Genomic DNA, 26,038 nt, shown 5'->3' on the forward strand with positions numbered 1-26,038 from the left:
CCACTGAGCTCAGCTGGGAGATCCCTCCCTGGCAACACGCACCCGGAGGAAGAGGAGCCCTCCACAGCCAAGCCTGACCCCACCGCTTTCAACCTACCAGACCCAACCCCGTGTGGGGCCCAAGCTTCAGCCTCGTGTGATTAGCATGGAGGAGGCTACCTACACACATCCTAAATAGCCCTCCAGGCATCCCACCAAGGCAGCTCTGAACTATCCCATTCCCTAACCCTAGCTCAGGCTACTCCAGCAGCCCCATGCAGCACACTGCCAACTACCTGACTGAAGGGACCTGCCTGCAAAGGCCTCAAACCCCAGGGCAGAGCCCCACCAGGAGGTCCGGAGATCCCCAAAGTGCCCTGGAGCAAGAGGATCCCTCCAATACCCAAGCCTCACCCCGCTGTGAGGAGCGCTCCCAAACCCAGCCAAGGTGGGGGCCCAGGGACCCTCCCACATGAATTACCTGAGCCAAACCTACCTACCTGTGTCCAAAGTACGACTCCAGGCGGCTGACCCATCCCCAGCACAAACACAGCTCAACGCTTCCCACTGTCTACCCCTGCCCATCGCTCCTGCTGCTCCAACAGTTCCCGGCACACGTGTGTGAAGCGTGAGCAGAGGAAGAGCTCGGCACTGCGGCATGGGGGGTGTAGCCCAGGAGTTAGTTGCCCAAAGCACAGGGGTAGTCCAGATCGGCTCCCCAAGGTGCTAGGTTTCGGAGGGGCCGGGGTGGGACTGGGTTGGAAGCCGTAGCCAAGTCAGGACAACCTGGGCTCAGACTGTGACCCAGACACAACGGCAGCCAAGGGCGAACCGGGAGCAGAAATGCAAACCCAGAGGCAAAGGGCAAACCAGCCTGAGGAGCAGGGAACGCCCCGGGTCTGCCTGGAGTCAGGGCCAGGAGGCAAAACCCGAGCAGGAGGGACGGGAAGGAGCCATGAGGAGCACGAACTCGCCTTGGCCTGGATGAGGAGACCAAGGCCTGGCTCTGGCTTTTACGGGCTGCAGAGGAGAGGCCGGGGCTGCTGCCTGTGGCTCCAGGGGACGGTGCCCGCACTGCCTCCCTGAGCCCAGCTGGCACCGCGGCCCTGCTGTGGACTGGCTGCAGGCGCCCCTTGTTCTGGGGATGCCGTGACCCCGTCTCTTCATGGCGACTGGCTGGGCCCAGGGTTTTGGCTTAGCCCCATGTCATGAAGTGTCTTGGACGCCCCAAAACAACATCATTGACCCCAGCAGGGGGATTTCTACCTGCCAAAATATCCCAGCAGAAAGAAAAGTCTTTCTGCACTGCCAATGACAAGGAGAAAGGTGCCTCTAACCCTTTCCCTTTCTCTGCCCCTCACACCCACTCACAACTGGACCCCAGGCTGGAGACCTCGCCCCTGGGAGGGCATCAACCATAACCCATGCAGGCACCGGGCCCTGACTCTTACATGACAGGGGGTGCTGTAGACCTAGCCTCCAGCATGCCCCACCCCACAAGCAGCTGCATCTCAGCACTTGGTGAGGGGGCCCTTTCATAATCAACTCCCGATACAGCCTTCTTGAATCGTGTGGCCCAAACCAGGACATAGTTCCCCAGGGGAGGCCTCAGCAATGCTGAACAGAGCAGGAGAATCCCTCCCCATGATTTGCAGGTGACATTCCTGTTAATGCAACTCAGGAGGCTGCTGGCTCTTTTTGCAGCAAGAGCACAGGGCTGGCTGACGCTCCGCTCAGGGTCCACTGTAACCCTTAGGTCCTCTGCAGCACTGCCGCCCAGCCAGTCACTCCCCAGTCTGTATTTGTGCATGTGGTTCCTCCATCCCAAGCGCAGGGCTTGCACTTGATTTTGCTGAACGTCACTGCAGAAGAGGTTCTGCCGCCGGGGCATGAGACATTCATGAGTGGTGCCTACTGCTCTCATGCCCAGGCCCATATTCCCTTCCTTAAAGGATAATAATTTCTTTGCTAATACTTGGGATTTCTTGGTTTCCCTACCTGGAGCAGGGCTCTGGGGGCCACACTAGTGGGGGAATGGCAGGATCAAAAGCTCACATGTGACAGGACCAGAACACACTGTCATGCTTGGCCCTGTTGTGCCCCCCGTCCTACACCAGGCAAGAACAGCCCCTCACCCAGCTCTCATCCAGCCCCGAGAAGCAGCAGTTTTTGTGTTCTTGTGGAGGAGACGTCCGAGGAGGAGCAGACATTAGGTTTGGATGCTTTTTAATTAGGAAAACTGCAATCAAGCCTGCACAGCTGCGTCCACACAAGAACTGATGAAGGTGCCAGGCCAGAACAGTGCATGGGACAAGGGGGCGCTTGAGGCGGCAGCCTGTACCCACCACAGAGCAGGCGCAGGCAGGCTCCTGGGGGCCAGGACTGGAGCACAGACCTGCAAGCAATGAGGGCCCCTTCCAGGGGCATCGGGAACAGCTGCTGCTCCCTCTGCACCTGGAGGCTGGAGCCAAAGCCGTGGGGCAGACCAGCTCCTCGGTCTGTGGGTTGAGTGTGCGAGTCTGTCAGTCCAGTGGCGTGACCAGTGGGAGGCAAGTGCGAGCGAGCTCCAGGTGCAGGTTTAGAGGAGGCACCACAGTGGCAGCTCCTGGGGAGCCCACACTGCCACAGCAGCAGCCACGGCAAAAGGACACTGAGTGGTGGCGGCAGCAGGAGCAAGGGCCTTTGAATCTCTAGAGAAGGCAAGAAATGCACACACGTGCATGCATGCATGTGCTCTCTCACACATACATACATACACACACACACATGCAGACACTCTCTGGCATCTCTGCCCAGGGTAGAAAAGTTTTCAGTTTTGCCTCAGTGACACTCCAACGCCGTGAGGGGTTTGGGGAAAGGTCAGGATGGGATGGCAGTCCCTCTACCCAGCCCCCTCTCTTCTCCTCTCCATCACTCACATTGATGCTTCCTCCTGGTGACCATATGCAGAACGATGATCCCAGGGACCAGGACTGCCAGCACCCGCAGCAGGACAAGCCCCTTGGTGCGGCAGTAGGACAGCGATGGGGCACCTGGATAGCTCAGTACACGTGTAGGAGTTAGGTCAGCTTGGAAACAAAAACCATGGAGGCAGCTGAAGCTCAGGCTCCAAAGCACTTGGCTCAGGCCGGGCCAGGGGCAGCACGGGGACTCCCAGGTGCTCAGTCACCAAATCCCTGCCTACGCTGCTGCTGTGTTCGGGGTCTGTAGGGCACACCCAGTGCGCGTGCGGCTGACACGAGCCGCACTGAGGTCAGGACGGAGCACAGCACCCAGCACCCGCTAGGCAGCCGCAAGTGCGGGACGCGTGGGAACAGCAGGCTGGCAAGCAAAGAGTGTCCTTCTGCAGCCCAGCAATGTGGGCGCTCTGGGGGCTCCCTGCTAAGAGCAGCATTTCCACACTGTGTAATGGAAACAGTCCTGGCCTGACAGCCCGCGTGAGCCAGAAAGAGGCCCTGGCAGGCCCTCAGCATGACGACACTGGGCTGAAATCCCTACAGGTGCAGAGGGATGGCCACGGAGGTGGTGGAGGCGGTCAATGCTGGTCATGAGGAGGATGGAGAGAGAACTGGAGGGCAGCAAGCAGCAAGGGGGAGATTAAGATTATTTTGAAAAACAAATTAATTTTGTCACAATCTTTTCATGATTCATTTTTGCTTGCTTGCTTGAACCCTGGCTGCCTGGCACCTTGAATGGTGCGTATCCTGGTGCAGGGCAGGACCACTCAGCTCGGCTGTGTCTGATGCAGCTCCCAAACTCAGAGGCTCCAAACAAGCTAAGGGTGCAGCAGAGGATTGTAGCCAGGACAAGCAGGGTCTGTAATGCCTCCTGACAAGTGCCCTGCCAAACGCACCCCCGTGAGGCTTGTACAAAAAGCATGTGGCCAAGTTGGAGAGAGTAAATGGCTGTGGGACCGGGGGGCAGGATTTGTAAGGAGAGGCTAAGGGAACTGGGTGTATTGAGTTTGGAAAAGAGAAGACTGAGAAGGGATTTGATAGCAGCCTTTACCTACCTGGTACGGTTAAGGGCTTGCAGACCAAGCCCTACGAGAAGAGACTAGGGCACCTGGACCTTTTCAGCCTCTGCAAGAGAAGGTTGAGAGGAGACCTTGTGGCTGCCTATAAATTCATCACGGGGGCACAGAAGGGAATTGGTGAGGCTTTACTCACCAAGGCGCCCCCGGGGGTTACAAGAAATAATGGCCACAAGCTAGCAGAGAGCAGATTTAGATTAGACATTAGGAAGAACTTCCTCACAGTTCGAGTGGCCAAGGTCTGGAACGGGCTCCCAAGGGAGGTGGTGCTCTCCCCTCCCCTGGGGGTCTTCAAGAGGAGGTTGGATAAGCATCTAGCTGGAGTCATCTAGACCCAGCACTCTTTCCTGCCTATGCAGGGGGTCGGACTCGATGATCTCTTGAGGTCCCTTCTGACCCTGACATCTATGAATCTATACCTGCAGGGTGGTTTCAAGGAGCACAAAGCTGGACTGCTCTCAGTGGCCACAGATGAAAGAAGAAGGCACAAAAGGCTCAAAGTTGAGCAAGGGAGGGTTAAGTTGGATGTTAGTAAAACCTCCCTCCTTATGAGGGTGGTGAAGCACTGGAACTGGTTACTTAGAAGAAGCCTGTGAACATATGTTCACTGCCTTCTCATCTGCACCTTACTTAAAGATTAACAAGACCACCCCAGGAGGGACTTGAACCCACAATCCCTGGCTTAGAAAGCCAGTGCCTTATCCATTGGGCCACTGGGGTTTCTTGGCGCCCTTTTTCCCGAAGGATGGGCTTCCCTGCCTGCGCCCATGTGTTCTCAAAACAACGGTGGACAATGAATGCTTTTCTTCCGGCACTGCAGAAGGACTGCCATTTACTAGGTGAGACCACAGATCCCGCATCCAGCCTCCCGTGTCACACGGTGCTAGACAGCGGATGCTGAAAGGCAGAGCAAACCGGATCAGACCAGGGTATTTTGCACGGTTCCTCTTCCACTCCAGTGTTTAGGGTCTAGGACGCTGCGATTCAGAGGCTGTCTGCTCTAGAAGCAGCTCCTGGGTGGCACCATGCTGTGCTGGACGGCAACGCGCTTCTCTTCAACCCCAGAAGCCAGGTTCCTCTCCTGCTCGCTGACCACCTGCTCCTGCTCGCCCACCTCTGCTGCTCACATGCCTCCCTCTCCTGCTCTCCTGCTCCTGCCACCGGGTGCCAAGCCGGCAGGTTGGCCAGCCACTCCTCCATGACGGTGCCCAGCTGCCCAGCAGGAGGGTGCTGTCCTACGCCTGGTGCTGGTGGAGACGGTGCATTCAGAGGGTCTGGTCATCGGGGCACCATTCCTCACGCTGCATCCCCGGTGGCAGCTGGTGCCTCTCCCCCACGCACAGCTGCTGGACCTGCAGAGCGAGCACACTGTGGACACTTGTACATGTGTCACTACGGCAGTGTTGTTCTTGCACCATGATGTAGTACTTCCTTCTGCAAGTGTTAAATCATGGCGCAGTAACAGCCCGTAGTATGCCGTTATGTGTGGCACACTGTTATTTTTAGCAGAGTGCTATACCAGGGGAGCACGTCGCTGTGGTGACGTAGCTGTTGTTTATGTGTAGACACTTGCAGACACTGTAGTGTGTTGCTACGGCAACCTACTCTGGACCATCTCTTGTGCTCAGTGACCACCATTCGCAGCAGCCACGCACCCTTCACTGCTCAGAGAAGAGCATTGGCCCTCCTGCCCTGGCAGAACTGCCGCTGCACCTCGGCATTGCCCCAAATCACCAGAAGGTCTGTGGTCTCTTCTGCTGCCCAGTTGGGGCCAAGGACCGAGCATCTCAGGGGCAGGGAAGCTGCCATGTCCACGGGGTTCCTCTGCCAGGGACTTCAGGCAGATGCCCCACGAGGTCCCCACAGCAAGGCCAGGGGCTGGCTCCCGTGCTGGAGCCAGAACGTACCCGCACCACAGGGGCGCAATGCCCAGGGGCCAGGGAGCAAGCAGCAGAGCCTCCTTGCTCCAGCCGGGCCTGTGCAACACTGCTGCTGCCCAGACAGGCCCAGCAAGGAAATCCCCACGAGCTGGAAGCAGGCAGAAGCTGGCCCCAGGGAGCTACAGCCAGGCAGGGGTGGCAGAGAAGCCGTCCTTGCCCCCTGTTTGGAGGGAGTCTCAGCCAGGGTGCTCTCACGAGCATTAAATCTAGTACCTGCTGGTGACTGTACATGAGCCAGGAGGCTGCTCACACGCGCTGTGATTACAGCCAGCCGCTGCGTCTCATGTAGCAGTGTCCCCGTGCTTCAAAATGGTGGCAGGGGCACTACAACTAAAGCTTGTTTGACATATTAAAGTGTGGGGATGCTGATATATGAGACACTCCAGGTGCTTCAATTTGGGTGGCTTTTGGATCCACTTTAATTAAAGCACCTTCCCCCGCACCCTAGAGCATGTGTAAAAACTCTGTATCTTCAGGTATTAGAAAAATGCACATTTCACTAATCAAACGTGCATTAGCCTAGTGCATGGTTTTACGGCCGTGCTTTAATGCACATCAGATGAATGTAATGCTCATTAAAGCATCTCATGTAGAAGTACCCAGAGGGTCCAAAGGAGTTGCCCAGGCACCAGCAAGACTCAGCCTCTCGTTCAGTTTCTCTGTCTCTCGGCCCATTTCTAGATGATTTTTCTCCTCGGTGGTTTCCTACCCATCCTTGATCTTTGACCCATTAAATGCATTTGGAAAGTTCAAATCAAAAACCCTATTTCAGAAAGGATGCCCCTGGAATCTGGATTGTGGCGCTCGGCGCGGCTCTTGGGATCTAGTTTCCTTTCACTTGGGCCTGGCCCAGACAACCAAAGAGGACCTTTAAAACATGAGATGGTCACTTGACAAGAAGAACAGCATTCAGAAACATGCATTTCCTATGATGAATAGGGGTTTATATTGCACAGGCCTGCAGTTGCACATAGAAACAGGGAAGAGATCTCATTTTTTCTGATTTTGCCCCACTCTAAACACTGCACGTATCCTGCAGGAGAACCCATTTCTTGTTCATTAGAGACAGGTTTAGATGCTGTAGCAAGAAGAATGGTCTACCAAAGTCCCACGAAGTGGGAAGAAGGAGCCAGGGAAGCTACATATTGACACCAGGACCAATCCTGCTCCAAAGGTAGGAAACTGGGGCTTTGCAGTGAGCTATGAAGAGATAGGCACTGCTGGGATTTGAATCCAGGCTCCCCTGTTTACAAGACAGGTGCTTTAACCAACTAAGCCACAGCGCCCATAGGATTAAGGGTTGCGCCCCCCTCCACATCTCACACCAGTGAAGAGCTGGCAGTTGCACACCCGCTCCCAGCAGGTCCCAGCCGTCTCCTTTGTATCATTGGTTCCCTCCGCACAGACCGCTGCCCAAGATGCACGTTCCTGAATCCAATGTCCAAGGCCCGGGCAGAGTCCACAGGAGTCCACGCGTGCTCCTGGTGTCATCCTCACGTCTGGTGCAAATGCCAGGGTGGCACTATTCAGTGACTTGATGAGAGACCAAGCGCTGTCTCCAACTTCACAGTAGCTCCAACTTCACAGGAGCGTGTCATCATCACAAAAGGCACCAGTAGCGTCCGCGCATGATTTGATAGTTTGATAAAATGATATGCCTGGTTCAGCAACAAAGGTTCAATCTGGTCATTGAGGCAGCTGCGTGGGTTAATCCACACTCAAGCGAGCCACTGCAGGCAGCGTGGAGGCTGCAGGAGGCAGTGGCTGCAGCAATGCAGAGCCCGGCTCCCCCCACAACTGCTGCCTACATGCTGGGGGCTCGGCTGGGGGTGAAGCCAGCTCCCCGCTGTTGGGCGTATTCCCGGGGAGCAAGAGGGACCCACACCTCTCAGATCTGTGTGAAACGGGGCTGGGCGCACCGTGGACCTGGGCGTTGGGTTGTGCCCCTGGCTGCAGCTGCGCGGGCAGGGAGTGCATCGCCAGGGCAACGTGGAGCACGTGATGGCAAGGAGCTTCCCCGTGCTTGTTGGCTGCAGAGGCCCCGGGAGAGGGCAGCAGGAAAGGAGCCTGAACCCGCAGCAGGCAGCTGGCAGCACCCCTGCCCCCTGAGGCCGCACATTGTGGCTCCGAGCCCCACGCACGTGGCTGGGCAGCAGCCCCCGCCTCAGCCCTGCCCAGCTCCCTGCCTCCCTCCCCAGAGGGGCTTCAATCCCTGCCCCCAATTTACCTGCAGAGCTGCTCTCCACGCTGCCCGGGCCATGTGCATGTACATGCACCTAGTGCCCCTGCCTGACCGCCCTCCTCCTGGTCCCCCACCACAACCCTCTTGCGGGCCTGAAGTCTGTCAGCCTGCAGAGAGCTCTTTGCAAACATGCACGATCCATGGGTTTCTCCATTAAAATGAGAAATCCGTGTTTTCCTCAGGTACAGGGGGGAAATCTGTGTTTTACTCCCTTTTCGGTGGGAAATGCAAAACCCCGATCCCGATACTCACCTGCTGGAGGTGCCCCAACTGCAAGCCTCTCCCCATGGGATGTGCTGCAGAGCTGCAGGACCGGGAGCAGGTGCTTCCTCAGCCTGGCTCCAGAAGCCAGGACACTGCTGGCAGCTCCGTGTTGCCCGGGAGGTGTCACACAGACGTTTTCCCTCAAGTCCAGGGGCTGCCCGGGCCCTGGCCGGGACCTCTCCTGCTGCTGCCTCCTTGGAGACCGTCCGGAAGCCCGAGGCTGGGTGGATTCAACGTCCCTGGCAGCAGGTCCCGGGCACTGCGAGAGCCGGCAAAGGGCTCCCTGCTCCGAGCCCCGCTTCCCACACACGGGGCCTGCAATGCCGCTTGCTTTGCCATGCCACGACGAGAAAGGCTGGCTCTGAGCTGGGCGAGCGGGCGCGGGGGAGCAAGCTCCTGCCCCTGCTGCAGGCTCCCAGCCACAGGGCACCTCAGCAATGCAAGCAGCTGCCCAGCACGTGGGTGGAGCAGCAGGGTGTGCAGGGGCCAGTGTCCTCCCGGCGCCAGCGGCCCAGACGGACCCTGAGAGCATCGACATGGAGGCGAAGGGGCTGGAAGAACATGCGTGCACACCCTGCTCCACGCAGAGAAGAACTGGTTTCCTCCACCCTCCCAGAGCACTCACAGTATCCCTCTATGCAGTGGTTCTCAGCCGAGGTGCCTTGACATCCTTGCAAGGATGCTGCAGTGTAACCTGCAGTGTCAGAACTGCTGGGTGTGCAAACACGATCCGCAATTGAAACCCTGGCATTTCACATGGGAACCCAGAGTGCCAAAAACACTGGGACCCGTCGCGCTCTTTCTGACTTCTCTGCAACAGGAGAATTGCTCCAGTATTTTGTCTGTATTCCAAAAACAAGTGAAAAGCAAGAGCTGGCATTTGTGAGGGTGTCTGTGAGTCCAGCAAGGGCTGAGTGGAGCCCAACGAGAAGCGCCTTGAGGCTCAGGAGTTCAGAAGTGCTGATCTAGGAGCTTCCCAAACAAGAGATTTTCTTCTTATTATTACAAAATGTTTCTGCACAATATTATCTTCATTATGTATGCAGGATGTTTAGGGGCTATGAGATGAATCAAAGGATCCATTAATTCTGGGTGCCTAAATCAAGACTCCTTGAACTTGATTTTTTCTTATGTCCAGAAGGTAAAAAGTCTGTCTGACGCCTTGTGTCTAACAGGAAGGGGCCAGCAGTGTCCTGGCTTCTGCAGCCAGGCTGAGGAAGGCACCCTGCTGTCCAGCCACACAGTTCTCTAGTACATGGCATGGGGAGCAGGCCTGCACTTCGGGTGCCTCCAGCAGGAGATTATAATTCACTCTGCACAATCATGCAGCTCCTGCTCTTGTCACTGGGCAGGACTCAGACACCTCCAGAGCGGGATCCTTGGTTACTCAGGATGTGCCAGGCTCTCTATTCACTTCAGCGGGCAGTTCTAGCCTGCGCTAAGACCCCCCGTGCTAAGTTCTAGCCGGCGCTAAGACATGCGGGGGCGTCCCATGTCTGTGCAGGGGACTGCAGAAAGGGGAGGAAAGTCTGCCCCTCTCCAAGGTGGTGACCGCGGCCCTGATGCTCTCACACCCGCTCCACGGGGTTGGAAACATCCCCAGGTACAGGAGCTCCCAGCCCTCTCAGCTTAGCCAGCACTGCCTGGCCAGAGCGGGCAGGGAGCCCAAAGCTGCGGCGCTGACGGGCACCCACAGGTCCCAGGGAAGGGGTCCCTGCCCTCCTCTGCCGGGCACTCCCCAATCCCAGTGCAGGGTTTAATCCCAGGAGCTGCCTGGACTCCCGGGGGCTTCAGCCCCGAGCCAGGCACGTGGAGCCAGAGGTCAGGGGCCGGAGCAGGGAGCTGTGTCCAAACCAGCTGCCTGCCAGTCATTCCCCCTGAGCCCAGGGCTTCCCTGCCCATGATCCCCAAGTGATCAGGAGGCTGGCGGCATGGGGGCATCCCCGGGGACACCGGCCTGTCTCCTGGAGAGCAGGAGGTTCAGGGGCAGACGGGTGTACAGGGGTGCCTTGAAGCCCAGCTGATGACTGCTCCTGCTCGGTGCCAGGATGGACAGGCTGAGGCGGGTGCTGAGCAGGAGGACCACCAAGGTGGGCTTCGTGCCAGCAGATCACAGCGGGGGGCCTGGGCAGGAACATCTGGGCCCCCCCGGCCATGAAGAGGAGGGGCCCATCAAGGCGAGGACGTGGCTGTGCCCTGTGTGCTGGTGTAAAAAAACAGTACGTGCCAGCACCAAAGAAGAGCATTTGCAGCAGCCCACCACCTCCAGGTGCAAGTGGAGGTGGCCCTGGGTGCGCCTGGGCAGGCGGGAGCCCGGAGGAGAGGAGCGCCGGGCACAAGAGCCGTGCAGCCTCCCGCCCGGGGCATGGAGCAGCCTGGAGCCCGGCCCTGCAGCCCCCCGGCAGGAGGCAGCCCCCTGCAGAGACGTGGAGGAGGGCCCAGCCTCCCTGGGGCTGGAGCGGAGCCCGTCCTGCACCAGCCCCAGCCCCAGCCCCAGCCTGAGTTGCAGCTCCTCCTCCGCGGACCCACATGGCTCCCTGGGGTCTGCAAGCCCCCCGACCCCTGGCGCCAGCCGCACCGGTGAGGAGCCGCGCTGGGGCCACCCAGTCTTAGGGCCATTCACTCCAGGGGGCAAGGCAGACCCTGCGCAGGGCTGGGCAGCGGCATCCTGGCCAAGGCGAGGGGGCTGAGCCGCACGACCTCCTGGTCCCCGTGCGTGGGGTGGCCTTGGTGGGGGTGGGTGATGGGGGAGGCAGGGTCACTTGTGGGGGCACAGGGACCTCCCAGGTCAGTGGGGCAGTCCAGTGTGCTCACAGCCATGGGGGCCGTGAGGTTGCGGGGGCGGAGGAGCGGGATGGAGAGGGCCCTGGGAGATTTCTGCAGACAGGGGGCCCTTGGCTGGCGAGGGGAGCACGGCCCCATCTCTGCCCCCCACACTGCACGTGTCTTCCCCTCGGGGGCAAAGGACTCACCCCCCCACTTTTCTTCCTGCTGCAGTGAGTCCCAGTCCGGCCACAGAGAAGATGCAGGACGAGGAAGACCAGGAGAGGGAAGAACAGGGGACACCGGAGGAAGCTGTGCTCAGTGTCACCCAGCGCCTCCAGGACCGCGGGAAGGTAGGAAACCCGTTCAGTCCTCTGTTCCCTCCCCAGGGGAGCCCATCCCGCTGACCCGGAGCTGACTAGGGGAGACGGTCGCCCGCGGGCAGTTCGAGGGGAGGGTGTGTTTGCGAAGCCCCACCTGGGTCCCCTCCCGCCACAGACACTGCCCTGCTCCTCCCTGCGCCTGCCCAGGAGGAGACTCATGGCAGCAGCCTGGGGGTCCCAAGAGGCCTGAGTCCCACAGCGGGTTTGGGGGGGACAGGGAGGTCCCTGGCTCAGAGCCTCGCTTTACCCTGGTCCCGCTCCTGGTAGATGCAGCGCAGGAGCTCCTCACCCTGCAGGCAGCCGTGCAGCAGAGGGGACACGAGGCTGTGGAGCTGCAGGGGTGGAAAGCGTCCGTGCCAGAGAAGATCGTGGTGATTAGGAGGAAGCACGGGACGGTGCAAGGACAGGAGAAGACGGAGGAAATGGTTTCTTGAGTCCAGGTTGGAGGGGAGAGATGGAGCTGGACCGGGGAGAGAAGAGCAGGCGCACCCGTCCCTGACATGAAGTGTCATTCTTGTAGCAAGATGCTGCCTTGTGTCACATCCCTCCACCCGTTCATCCGTCATGCTTCATCAGGGACCTGCGCTGGGACCGGCTGAATGGGAGAAGAGATCTGCAGGCGTCTAAAGTCACGTCCTGAGGAAGAGACAAGCATAGGCCGTCTCTGGAGCCTAAGCATCATTTCTGAGCAAAATCCGGCTCCTTATTGCACTGTCCCAGAGGTCTTTTGTGTCGGGAATGGAGAGATCTTGGCTAAAGCAAAAGTGCTGCTTTCACTGAGACACTCCTGGCTTGAAAAACCTGGACTGTCTCAGCACATAACATGACTTAAATATTGGGATCTTGTCCCAGCTTCAAGGTTTGTCTCAGGAAAAGACATACAGTCATACTGTGGCTGCCCCATAGGACATGTCACTGGGGCTGCACTGTCCTACTTGAGGTTGCCATTATTTCAGTGACTCCTGGGCCCTTCCCAGGGTCTCCTTGGAGTCCACTCTTTTCTACCATGTGGGTGAAAGGAAGGCCAAGCCATAGGGATGTTACAAGTGTCTGAAGGGAAGAAGGACACGTTCTGCGCTAGGGACTGCGACCGCGTGAGACGTCCCAGTCCCTCAGCTGAACAGTGTGCTACTCCAGGTAAAATCGCCCTGCTCAGAAGCTCTGACTGGTGGGACTGTAATATGCTGGGAGTTCAGCATCAACCCTCTGGACACTCCTGCTTTGAACTACACTTATTTATTATTATAACCCTCTGAAATCACATCCATGTGGATCTTAACCTTTGCCCTTGGTACATGTGTGCAGAGTTTATACTTGCTTTGCTCTCACTTGACCCGTCCAGCCCTGCGGGGGGGAGGAACCAAGAAAGCCTCCGGCTTCTCGTGGCATAAAGAGGGCGTCCCCAGTGCTGCAAAACTGCCACCAGCAAGGGGCCCCTGCAGTGGAGGACAGGAGGGCTTTGGCCTGAAAGGGGCAGTGCACGGAAAACAATAAGACACAACAGGCAGACATTACGCTTGAACCAGAATAAGTGATCAGAAACTGGTCTGTACGAATTACAGAAGAAAAGTTTGGCATCATTGTTTAAAACGGAGGAAACTGGTCTAAGATTTGCACCCACTGGCAAGGGCAGAGGTGTGCTCTTCTTGCTACCAATCTAAGTTACACCGCTTAGAGAAAAAAGGATAACTTAGATCAAATTCACCTCAGCCTTTTTGAGTGTCTCTACTCGCCAGGGTCACCAGACCGGGAGCCACCGTTGTCCGTTCAGATGCTGCGGGATCCCTTGATTTATGCCATGATGTTACATAGGTCTCACCTGGCACTTCCCACCAGCACATCCCAAAGGGCTGTCACAGCAGAGGCTGGGGCTGCTATCGCCCTACTCCACATGTAGAGGAAGGCACAGCGAGGTCACAACTGTTGAGCTGAGCACAGCTGTCCCCAATCCACATCAGTCCTGGGCCCATGCTGCGAACTGTTGAGCAAGCTTGCTCTGTCTGAGGTTCAGGACCCCACTGGGGCTTCACGTCGCCCAGCTGAGCAGTGCTGCAGGCCCACAGCCAAACACCAGCTTGCTTGGCCTGGCTGGGGGTGTGCAGAGGGGTCCTGACTGCCACCTGGGCCTGGGCTGAGCCCGCATGCTGCCACAGCAACTGAATTGGTGCAGCTTTGCGGGGGTCAAAGAGCTGGTGTTTCATCTGACCTTCTCCGCCTCCCCAGGGCCAGGAAAATCAGCAGGCTCTGCATGATGCCCAGGCTGAACAGTCGGATGTGACGCAGGAGGCAAACCTGAGGCCCACTTGCCGCATGCTCCTTGCAGAACAGGTGGTCAGAGACGGGTGGGTCATGGGTCCTTGTTTGAGAGGGAAAATCTTGCTTGAGTGAGAGCAGAGCTGGCCCCTGACCCTGCTAATAGAGGAGGAGGCCAGCTTGACCCACAATCAACCTGGACAGCCCTCAGTTTACATCAGGGAGGACACGGGTCTCCGCTCCGTGCCCCATGGGCAGGTGGCCGTGCCCAAGACTGAGCTACAAGTCCGTGTCTCCCATTTCTCCCTCCTTCTTGTTCCAAAAAAGACAAGAGTGTCCTGGGCTGCATTAACAGGAGTGTCATGTGTCCATCAAGGGAAATGACTCTTCCCCTCTATTCAGCGTTGGGGTGGCCTCACCAGGGACTTTCTGACCATGAAGGGCCAGACATTGGAGCAGGCTGCCTAGAGGAGCGGTGGCATCTCCGTGACGGGAAACTTAGAGAAGCAGGTTGGACGGACACTTGGTTGGGATGGGTTACTCAGGGATGAGAGCGCCTGGATCAGGGGGCTGGACGAGATGACCTTGTGAGGCCCCTTCCAGTCCTCCTGTTCAATGATCCCACATCCCTGCAGACACATCTGCTCACATGGAGCCCATCAGGTCTCCCCAGTGAAGAATTTCCTATTTAACATGGACGGAAATCTCGTCCACATGGTTTGTGCTTTTTAAATTATTGCTTGAAGTTAGAGTTTCATGAGCATTATATGAAATGCCAAATCCAACCTCAGCCCCTTCCGTGTATCCCACCCTGCGACCTGCTGTTAAGAAAGCTCCTGATGGACTCTCCTGCCTCTCCTGTTTAATCAGCATCTCCCCTCATGCTGCTCTCCTCGTGTCACCTCCACCCATCACAAGGCAGCTCCTGCCTTCTCTAGAGATGCTCCTGTCCTGGGCTGCAGACTGTCCCACCTGCTTGCTGGTCCCCAGTAAGGAGGCAGTCAGGCCCTCCCCTAGCCCTCTGCCACGTGCAGACAACACAGCCCTTCAGCAATGGCAGGTGTAGCATGGTCTCAGCTCCCCTTGTGCTCTCTGGCCTGCTCTGTCTTCCTGGACCTGGTCCTGGGGAAGACTCCAAGCAAGGTATCCTGGAGGGGACCCTGCCGCAGTGGTCAGGTGGGTTGAACGGGGACCCTGATTTCTTGCCGTGACTCCAGTGCAAGAAGGAAAAGATGGCGGGATACAGCAGTGCCCTGCAGAACAGGGCCCGTGACCAGCCATGGCCTCTCCAGGGGAGTTCAAGCCCTGGCACCTCATGTGGACGTGCTCTGGTGAGACACTCACGGCAGGACTGGTCGAGAGCAAGGAGAGGATAACCCGGACATTTCCCAGGTCACCTTTATATCCCACGGTGACAAGAGTGGGGAAGAGGGCAGGCTTGGATGCCACAAGCTGCCACATTTACTGGGATCTCTGCATGTGTCAGGCCAGGGAGCTGGACCCCAGAGGTGAAAGCTCCCACATGGACAGTACCTGCATAGAAATCCTGATGTGATCAGGCATCGGAAACCTGGCCCTGCTCCAGCCTGATGAAGGGATTAGACTCCTTTGCGAAGCAAACGGGGAGAAAACCCTCAGGGCAGATGGGAAGCAATGACTAGGGGAACGTGCAGGATGACGTGCTAAACCAAACCCAAGCCCCTTGTCTTCAGTGAAGCCCTTAAGTGAGCCCAGGGAAGATTTCATCAGGATTTGCAGCACTGGTATAATAAATTATCCCATTTTTCATGACATGTTACAGATTACACACCTATTTAGTGGAATCCTTTTCTAACACACTGATGTTTAAGTTTCATATTTAAAGTTCATGTTGTTCTGTCAGTTTTGAATGGTTGAGTAATCTAAAGGCTGTCATTGTCATTGAACGAGTCATGATGTTTCTTTTTGGAGAAGCCTTGAGAGTTTTAGCACGTCTCATGGACGCCTTTCTTGAAGCTCTCGCTCTTTGTTGAGTGATCAGTGGTGTCAGGAGCGTCAGGGCAGTTGGCGTGTTTGTCCGTGAAGAACTGCTGGAGATGATGTCTTTTAGCAGGGTTTCTCCAGCACTTGACATTGAACCCCTTCTTTGGTTGCTTCTTTTGCTGACAGCAGTTTGTGGCCGTGCGGACAGGCATGGTGGAGCATATCAAATGCGGATCCATCCAACAGCCTTTTGTACTGCTCGTCCTCTCCTCCTCTTCTCGTGTCCTGCCTGTGACGGTCGAGGACAGGGATTCAGCAGCACTGCAGATTGTCAGGATCTGCCCGGGCCACAACGTGAGCGCTTCTGCTACGGCCGTTGTAGCTGTTGGTGTCCTGCACTGCACTGGTTGTAGCTGTGCCGAGGGGGACTTTGCAATGCACTAGGATACAGTCAGTTAGGAGCCAGGGTTTTGAGCGGGGGTCTTGCACAATGGCTTCTATTTATTGCTTAGTGATTTATTCCTATGGAATACAGCATCCGAATAACAGAACAAGCTCTAAGCATCCTATCAGCAACGGCACTGAGGGGGAAGGCGAGAGTGACCGTATCAGGTATGATACCTATGGCGAGGCATCGTCAGCAGCCTAGTGCAGGTCTTCAGTGCAATCATTTCAAAGATAACTAGGACAGGACAGTCCTCGGTGATATGTGCTACAGTCTGGATTTTGCCACACTCAAACCTGGGTGCTTTAATACAATTCCAGTACCGAAGTAGGTAGTTGTCCACTCTGAACCTTGTTCAACATAGTCAAACTCTGCCTCAGTAAAAGAAAACCAGGAAGTTTAGACACGAGGTCCATGATACTGATATGAGACAGAAGAGACAGCCAAGGATATGAGTGTATCTGCAAGTACCTGTCATACGTTTCACTGTGTCATTCAGTTGCTTTGGGATGAGTAGATCATTTTCTGCACGCTTGTTCAGGGAAAGAAATCCATGCAGCTCTGGACACAAGTGCTGTCCTTCAGGCCAGTCGGTCGCTGTTAGTGCTGTGCACCAGGGTGCGGATAGTCCAGGTTGCAGACCTCAGTACTTGACCTGGGCAGATTCAGGCAGGTGACATGACACAGGCTGTTCAAGGTGCCTTTTCTAGTGTCCCCTGCACACAGATGAGCAGAGCTGATCGAAATAGGCCTGCTCAGTCATAATTGCAGCTGCCTCTTCGCACACCAGTCTCAGTTCAAAGTACAAATCATCATCATCCAGTCACTGGCTCCATACGTGCAGGTCTGTGACTGGGGAAGGTCCGTGACCAGGGGCCTCTGGTAATCACGCATGTCTGCCCCATCGCCATTATCAACGTGGGAGTTGTATTGAAACAAGAGGCCTCTGCATGTTTTCTCTTAAGGTGGGGATGACACTGAGCTTCAGCAACCACACAGTACTTCACAGGAAGGAAACCTGAATCCCATGGCCAGAAAAACCAAAAGGACTAAAGATTTCTGTTGTGCTGCAACCTACTTCTGGCTCTGCCACCATCGTGAAATATTCTGCTTCAATTGCTTGCTCCACCATCAAGAACTTTTCTCTATTTTTGGAGCACTATTAGCCTGCCAAGCCTCCTCGCAACTTTGCCAACGTGTATAACCCTAGCAGGACAAATTGATGAAAGAGACTTTAATTGTAGAGAGAAGGGTTTTGTGACAGCCTCATGCCAGATGCAGTGGCTGATGGGCCACAGACAACTTCCACCCCTCTGGGTCACGCCAAGCCATGCCAAGCCATGCCATGCCACACCTTTGTTGTTACCACTGGGTGAAACTTCACTTGCCTGGAGGTGATCAGTGGTTCCCTGAGGAACAGGAACAGGTGTGACAGCATGCTGATGACTTGTCTGGGGCTCCTCCTTCCCTGCAGCTCACCCCTTTCCACTCGGGTCTTGTAATTAGCCCTGGTGACATCTTGGTGTCATGAGGTTGTGTTTTCTTCTCTGCAAGGTGTCTGGTGAGAATTGAAACCACAAGGACTCTGCTGCTGCCTTTTATGTCCAAATCACAAATAAACAGGTCATGTACATTAAATAGCTCATACTAGGCAACCAAGTAGGGCAGCGATGACTTTGCGCTGAGTGATCCCTTTCCTAGGTTTGGGTTGGCCTGGTGCAATGCAGGAGTGGCTCATACCATGCCCCTTGCTTCACTGGTCACACTTGTGCATCCTCCTTGCCTAATAGCTCAGGTGTACTTGCAGCCTGCCTGGCTCATGGCCACATTCAAAAGACATGGCTCCTGATAGCCCTAAGAAGCCCTAAAGTCATGATGGCCCCTAGGTTGGAGTGTGCAGCTCAAGAGAAAGGGACAAAAGAAGAGTCTGTGGAAACCTCGAAGGAATGGGAAACCACTTACATGCTCAGAGAGGCAAAAGCACCAACACTGGCATCCTGTGGGCCCATCCCGGATCAGGCAGGGGAGGATGGAGGGACACCTGAGTGCCGGTGTCTATCATGCAGTGGCAGATGCATCACGAACAGAAACAAAAGAGGGGCATGGGGAGGGGAGGAGTTCAGCTGTTCATCTGGGGGCAAAACAGCACGGGACCATCCAGGCCAGGTGAAACCTGTGGGAGAAGGGCAGAGTCAGGGCACGCGCAGGGTGGGGTGCAGGACAGGTGTGAACAAACTAGTGTGAGTGGGATGGGGTTGGATCTCGGCCCCTCTGCTCACACCCAGGAACAACCACGGGGTAAAGGAGAGTCTCCCCAGCCAGGAGCAGTACGTGGTTCTCACACTTGGCTCAGCGGGGATTTCTGTCCCAGCAGGCCTGACCTGGGCCAGGAGCCCTGGCAACTCAGCTGCTCAGTGCTCCCCACCTTCGCCTCCTCCCCTCTGCCGCCGTGTCAGCACTGGGGGTGGGAGGCAGAGACGCTGGTCACCTCGCAGACACCCCAAACCCCCAGGCCCTACCACTTCCACCAGCCCATGCCCTGGCGTCCCCTCTCTCCACCACTGCCTCTGTCCCAGGAACTGGCACAGGGGTCCCAGCCCTCAACCCGTCTTGCTCCCAACCCGCAAGACCTTCCCAGGACCAGGAACATAGTCCTGGCTGTCTCTAGTGGGTTGTGGAATATAGAAAATCCCACACAATTTACTGATTCCTTTTGATGCACTGGCTGGGGAATTAGCTGATTGCACGATTTCACAATGATTACACACTTAATTTATACAACACAATTTTATTTTAAAACTCTTCGCTACGTATATAACACTGCTTAGCTTTAAGGAATACCACAAACATTAAGTACATAATAACTACATATATCAGAAACAATGCTCCGAATGCACTTCCTTCCCAAACAATGCTATAAGAATTAGTGTTACAAAAACAACTACAATTACAACTAAAAGTTAAATTTGAATCAATACTATTATTTTCATAATATACTTACAATCCTAGAATTCCGAGAAGCCAAATACCAAAAAATGGTTTCATTCGTCAGTAGTACGATTTAATGGGTTGGCCTCAGTAGTTAGGTTCAATGGGCTCGCCTCAGCAATACAATTCAATAGGCTGGCCTCAGCAGTGATAGGACTAAGTCCCCTTCCTTCAGTCCCTTTCAGGTGCTCCGCAGCTTCAGCGTGAACTAAAAGATTCGTGTTCATGGAGAGGTTGGTTCAGGTGATCAATCTGATCCGGCCTACACTTGCGATTCTTCCTTCGTTGTTCTGCAAGTAGGGTCACCTCCAAATTGGGACAGTAAGTTACAGTTTTTATTGAGTGAGCTGCGGTCTTGGGCCACTCCTACTCAAACCTGTCATTACTCCCAAATTTGGGCTCGGATCTTACTCAATAGATTCTTTTGCTTAGTAATTAGTTTCTTTTGTTGAGCATTTTAATTACTTTGGGGAACTTCCATACCACTGCAAATGACCTTTTCTTACCAACCTGGTCAAAAGGCCCTAGGGTTTGATCTCTCGAAACTCAGGATATTTGCTCTCTTTGTAAAAGACTTCTGAAGATAAAATTCAAATTAAGACTTTAAACAAAGTCAGGACCTTTTACACGTAGTCCAAAAAGAATGACTTAGATAAGGACATAGATCTTATCTTCTTCCTGAAACTGGCTAATGGGCAACCATTACAAACATTCAAACTATTTCATTCAATATGACACTGGCTCCAGCCCTTCCAACCCTCACACAGATCCCACGCTCTCATGCTAGCACTAGGAAAATCATTATACCTTTCCCCCTGTTGTGTCCATCTTAGACAATGATGCCCCTTGGTCTGGGTGCCTGCCTCCAACATCGTCCCCGGGCCAGCCTGGCATCCCACCTCAGCCAGGCAGAGGGCCCTGGTCTGGGTGCAGGAGTCTCCATGGTGGGGGCCCTCTGCCTGGGTGCTGGCCTTTCTGGTACGGGGCAGGCTGGCCTGGGTCCCTGCGTCCAGCCCCTGGGAGGGGCATCTGCTCCTGATTGCACAAGGGTAACTGGTTAGAGATGGATGATGGACAGCATAGGATGCACTTTAATAAAGTTAAGTGCTAAGCGCTGCACCTAGGGAGAAAGAATCACCGTCACACTCACAAACTGGGAAATGACTTCCAAAGGAGCACAGCAGCAGAACGGGATTGTGGCAGGGCACAGTTTGTGCCTCCCACTTTAAGGGCTAGAAGCCAGCAGCCAGCAGGTGCCTAATTACAGCACCCATTTTTTGATTCAGGGCTGCCTATATAAGCAGGGCATTTTGCTGCTGGCAGGCCAGGCAACAGCATCGCCTGGCTGTGAAGCTTCATGGAGCACCCTGGAGGTAAGGGAGGAGCTGTAGGGGATGCCTAGGAGGCTCCTGGTCCTGGGCATGACCAAAAACTGCACCCTGCTGGGAGTGGGTGGCCTGGTGAGGCTCCCAGTGGTGTGGGATCCCCATGAAATGCCCATTACCACCCTGGTGAAAGGGACATCGAGGCACCTTAACCTCCGGGACACCACCGGAGGTAGGGGTCCAGGCATGGCTGCGGCCACCTGAGCCCACCCGGGAGGGAAGCTCCGTGGGCCTGAGGGAAGGGTGTGGAGATGGGAAGCCCGAGTGAAGGGGGAGAAGACCCAGAGGGCTGAGGGCCCAGTACATTTATATACACATCGTGTTGTCCCGGAAGGGGCCAGAGTAAGCTTAGACCCAGTTGAGTACTTGGCTGGCCACTACTCCGGTGAGGGTTGCGGGAGAGGCCCCACAGATGGTACGTCTGCCACCCAAGGCATGGACTAGCTAAGCCTATGGCCTTGCTCCCTCCAGGAGGGAGCAGGGCAGCATAAGTTGGTGATGCATGAAAGAGACCCTGTGAGAGAGGGTGGAGTGTGCAAGGCCCGAGTGAGAGGCGGGAAGTGTGAATGTGCAGGTGACCGAGGCCTGACAGCACGGCCTAAGCTTGCTCCAGCGCTAGGCCGGCAGCACTGTAACATCTGGATGCCATCTGCAAGGCATGGGCTGTGGTGTAGGGAAGTTACGGAGCCACAGATGGTGCTCCCTGGCATCGGGGCTGTAAATGGGCAGTCTCCTGCCTAATTAAGATCATTAATTAATTAATAACAAGGTGTGGAAGGCGAGTCAGGTGGGGGAACCCAGCACAGCGGCTAGGCGGGGAGCCCTATCTTGCTGCAAGGATCTCAGAGTCATAGTCAACTCCAAGATGAACTTGAGCTGTCAGTGCGACAAAGTGAGAAGTAAAGCTCACCGCACTCTGTCATGCATTAGCAGGTGCATCCCAAACGGGTCTAGGGAGGTGATACTTCCCCTTATGCAGCATTGGTAAGGGCGTAGCCGGAGAACTGCATCCAGTTTTGGGTGCCCACTTCAAGAGGGACGTGAATAACCTTGAGAGGGTCCAGAGGAGGGCCACTTGTGTGGTTAGGGGCCTGCAGCTAAGGTCCTATGAAGAGAGATTGAGGGACCTGGATGTCTTCAGCCTCTGCAAGGGAAGATGGAGAGGTGACCTGTGGCCGTCTACAAATTCATCACGGGTGAGGTGGACAGCAAGAAATAGGAGATAGCCTATTGACCAGGGTGCCCCTTGGGATAACTAGAAACAAGCTCCACCAACTGACAGAGCAGATTTAGATTAGACATCAGGAAGAACTTCTTTACGGTAAGGATAAGTAGGCATCCCCCCAGCATCTTCGGTCTTCATACCGCCAGGAGGCAATCCCCTCCCAAGATGTGGCGCCCACACAGCATGAGGACAGGATGCAGAGGCCCAGGGATGATGTGGGACTGACACAGGGGACAGCTGCTTGGTTCAGGGCACTGGCACCCTGAGGGATGGACATCAGGGGTCATCCTGACCTGCCTGGAGGCAGAAGGGGCCCTGATCAGCACCCAGGTCCCATCCCGCTCTGATCCCAGGCTCACAAACAAACAGTAAAAAAGCACCATACCGTTCCCCGTGTCCTCGTTGATTTGGACAGAGGCGAGTCTTGGTTTGCATGCTTGCCTCCATGACGGGCAGGGGTTTAGTCTCGCACCTGACTTCAGCCCGGCAGAGGGCCCCGGTCTGGGTACTGGTGTGTTCATGCCCAGGGCCCTCTGCCTGGGTGCTGGCTTCTGCAGGGAGGGGCACCTTGATTTGCGTCCCCTTGACCTCATGGGACCCTGCCTCCTTTTCCTGGCGGGGGCTAATGCTCCTGGTTGCACAAAAAGGAGCTGGTCAGAAATGGGTCCTGGACTGAATCCATCCCCACCAGCACCGGAGAAGGAAGGACTCCCCTACCTGCAAACAGCACCACTTGCAACATGCCATAGCCTGGCCCAGAGCCCACGAGCTACCCAGGACAGCCCCGCACCTCACCCTGCCCTCTCTATCCCCCACTTACCCCCTCCAGGGTGGCCAGCACTCCTCCGCCATCCCCTCCATATCCATGGGAGTCTGGTGCAAATGAAAAAGTAACATAGCAGTGAAGAGAAAATCAAGCCCGTGGGCCAGCACTGGCATGTGGTGGAGTATGTGGGGAGGCTGGGGGGCAGCAATCCAGGGAGCAGGGGAGGTCAGTGCAGCACAGACCTGTCACCCCACCGGTCCCACTGTGCCATCCACACAGCTCACATGGTGCCCAGCGCTGCACACACAAGCCCTCTCCCCAGGGCAACCCCCCGTCGCCTCCACTGTGGGGCTGGCACAGCAGGGGCCAGCCTTGCCCTGTGCACACACGGGCACACGCACGCTCCCCCTCCCCCTGGGCAGGGGCATGCAGAAGGACTCACCTCCATGGGGCTGTCGTCCTGTTGGCAGCCCTGCTCCCTCTGCGCCTTGAGGGCCAGCACCAGGAAGAGGTTCTGGCTCCTCAGCGCCTCCACTTGGGCCTGCACGAGAATCGCCCCAGCCCGTCAGAGCCTGCCCATGCCTGCGCCCAGCGTATCGGGCCCCGCACCCACCAGCGTTACCTCCCTGCGCACCCATCAGGTCCCTCCTCTCCCCGCACGCCATGTGTCGGGACTCTGCTCCCAGCTTCAGCAGCCTCTGGGATGTCCCCCAGCCTGGCCAAGCTTGGCCTCAGCCTCTTCCCTCCCCTGCCCACAGCCCTGAGGACCCCTGCCCCATGCAAACTCACCCGGAGCCGCTCCTCCCTTTGCCGTGCGCTGTGGAGACAAAAAACCATTTCTGGTATCAGGGAGGTGGATGGCGCCGTCCCAGAAAACACCCCTTCCCCAGGCAGAAACACGCACAGAAGGTGGGATGGGCCCTGGGCTTGTGCCCCGAGCCCTGTGCCGCACAACGGGAACAGCCAGCTCCCTCCCCAGCCCCACACCTACCAGGACAGCACAGTTTCCATGTCCTGCTCTGCCTGTGCCAGCCGGGCCCGAAGCGCCTCCAGCTCCAGCTGCAGCAAACGAGACGGTGCGGGTTAGAGAGACGTCACGCCATGGCCTGTCTGTCTGCACACATACCCACCTCTTGCCCCCACCTGTCCCTCCGGCCATGCATTCACCCGCCAACCCCCAGCCCAGCCCCAGCCTTGTCCCTGTGGTCCACCCCTCCATGCAGCCATGCCCAGCCCACTCGGTCTCCCTCACAGCCCCCAGCCCGCCTGGGTCCCGCTCACCTGCAGCGAGTTCCCCATCTCCCCAGGGTGCAGGGATGGCAGCCCCCAGAGCCCTGGGGTTGGGCAGGGCTCACAGGCCTGGGTCCTGGGGGTGCCAGGGGTTGGCTGTTACCACCCATCTCAGGTGAGCCCCCACCTCCCACTCAGGGTCCCAGGTGCCCTCTGACACTCTGGTTTGGGAAGGACTGTCCCTGTGATCGGGGATGAGCCCACGACCCCCTCCCTTATTCTTGCAGGGCCCGTGGAATCGGCAGGGAGCGAGATCCTCCCCCGGGATCTCATGCCATGCATGGGGCTGGGAGGAGCACAGGGAACCTGGGGAGAGACCCCTGACCCCCAGATCAGACCCCACACACCCCTGGTCAGGGCAGAGACTCACGGCAGCGGGAGGGTCCAGCCACATCTTGGCCCTGGCAGAGCTGCCCCGCACAGCTGGGAGGGTCTCCCCCACCCCTCCACTTCCCCCCGGCACTGCTCCTGGTCCTGGGGGGGACAAGGGGCACCGCGTCAGCTGCACCCACTCTGCTGACAGAATGGGTGGGTGCCACGGCACGAAGGGATGGCTGGGGAGGGGTCTCCTGGCCCAAACAGGCATCTGGAGGGTGGAAGAAAGTGCTGTGGGGCTGGAGGGGCTGGATCAGCTCGACCCCTGGGAATGGAGACCGAGGAGGGAGAGGGGGTGCCCCCATGCAGAGACCTTGCCCCCTCCCCACACAACCGCACAAGTCCCCCAGCTCAGGCAACCCGAACTCACTGGGTGCAGGCTCCCTCCTCTCCTGGCCTGCCCCCAGGGGAGGTAAATCTGCAGCGCCCTTAAGGGTGGGGAGCCTGTCTGCTGCCCGCCTGCCTGCGCCCAGGGTGGCATCTGGTGCTGAGGGGAGACGAGGGCTGAGCATGAGTCTGGGGGGACTGAGCACCGCTGTGAGGACGGGGGTCCCAGAGCCCGTGTGGCCCCCCTGCAAGGGAGCAGAGGGCAGCAGGGCCATTGCCACGGGCAAGACTCGGGCAGGGGCAGGGGCAGGGGCAGGGGCAGGGACAGAGTGCCTAAATAATAGCTTGAGAAATAAAAGGAAGGCAAGCCTAGCCCAACAGTTTGGAGGTAGGAATCAGTGATGTTAAGAAGGTAAGAGGGGTTTTAGAGGAGTGGGTTTGAAAGAAGGATCGAAGAAAAAGAGAAGTGTGGATGGAGTTAGACTATAGAGGAAATGCCAGCAGAAATTAAGAGGTTAGCATCTTGTAGAACAGGATATGGGATTGATTTTACTGAGTTAAGATAAAGAGAGAGAAAGGAGAGATTCCAGTTGGGGAATTGAATCAGAAAAGGAGGACAGAGAGATGATTTTGGTAAACAGCTGTTATAAAATTCCATTTCTGTGCCTTATTTTCATAAAACAGCCACACATAACTAAGCCTGGTACAGCCATTTTTACTCATCTCATTTACTTCCAAATAAATTGGTGTATTTAGACAAGCCCAGAGACCTGCTCAGGGACCAGCCCGGAGACCAGCCCAAAGGCTGGCAACTTCAGTGACTGCTCCCCAGAGGCCCTGGCACCGGCCTGCCCTGCTCTCCAGGACCTGCTACAGTTGCCATCCACGGTGTTTGCAGGATGCCAGCGACCAAGCCCCGTCCCTAGGGATGCCAGCAAAACTCAGCACTCCCTGCACTTTCTAGTCTGTGATGCTGCAAAGGCCTGTGTGCTCCACACCACACCGAGTGATGTTGAAATGAAAGATTAGAATATGAAAATGTAAAGGCCACCCCTTACAATTCATTAAGTTGATTTATTTATTTGATTTCCTGCTGCACTATCAAAGTCAATAGAAACAGGTAAAATACTACTACAACAACAAGTTCCCGAGGAATACTGAGAGCTTTTCCCCATCTGCTAAAAGTCTGCCCAAATTGAAAGGTCTTACTCAGACTCCAAAAGATGGCCAAAGTAATGGGTCTTGTTGTGAATGTGGGAATTGAGGGATGAGCCCTACTTAGCCCCAGGAAGCCTGAGCTCCAGTTTGCAGCAGCTCTCCATGACTGGTGATAAAAGGGTTCATTTTTTCTCATCCAATGGCTGTTCTTATCTCCTGAGCCCATACAGACACTACACTAACTGCCCCTGCTCCCACAC

General features: G+C 56.3%; 1 long non-coding RNA gene and 2 other non-coding genes across 3 annotated transcripts; all 3 read right to left on the reverse strand.

The window, feature by feature from the left end:
* Positions 1-4,659: 4,659 nt before the first annotated feature.
* On the reverse strand, positions 4,660-4,732 carry TRNAR-UCU (transfer RNA arginine (anticodon UCU)). The gene has a single exon. It is a non-coding gene; the product is annotated as a tRNA-Arg (tRNA).
* A 2,432-nt stretch (positions 4,733-7,164) lies between these two features.
* TRNAT-UGU (transfer RNA threonine (anticodon UGU)) lies at positions 7,165-7,238 on the reverse strand. The gene has a single exon. It is a non-coding gene; the product is annotated as a tRNA-Thr (tRNA).
* A 15,217-nt stretch (positions 7,239-22,455) lies between these two features.
* On the reverse strand, positions 22,456-23,238 carry LOC132243904 (uncharacterized). Its single transcript, XR_009455475.1, has 3 exons — positions 23,071-23,238; positions 22,683-22,735; positions 22,456-22,493 (listed from the first exon to the last, which is right to left on the reverse strand). It is a non-coding gene; the product is annotated as an uncharacterized LOC132243904 (long non-coding RNA).
* Between the last annotated feature and the right edge of the window lie 2,800 nt (positions 23,239-26,038).

The sequence above is a fragment of the Alligator mississippiensis genome, chromosome 11, assembly GCF_030867095.1.
Source record: "Alligator mississippiensis isolate rAllMis1 chromosome 11, rAllMis1, whole genome shotgun sequence".
NCBI lineage: Eukaryota > Metazoa > Chordata > Crocodylia > Alligatoridae > Alligator > Alligator mississippiensis.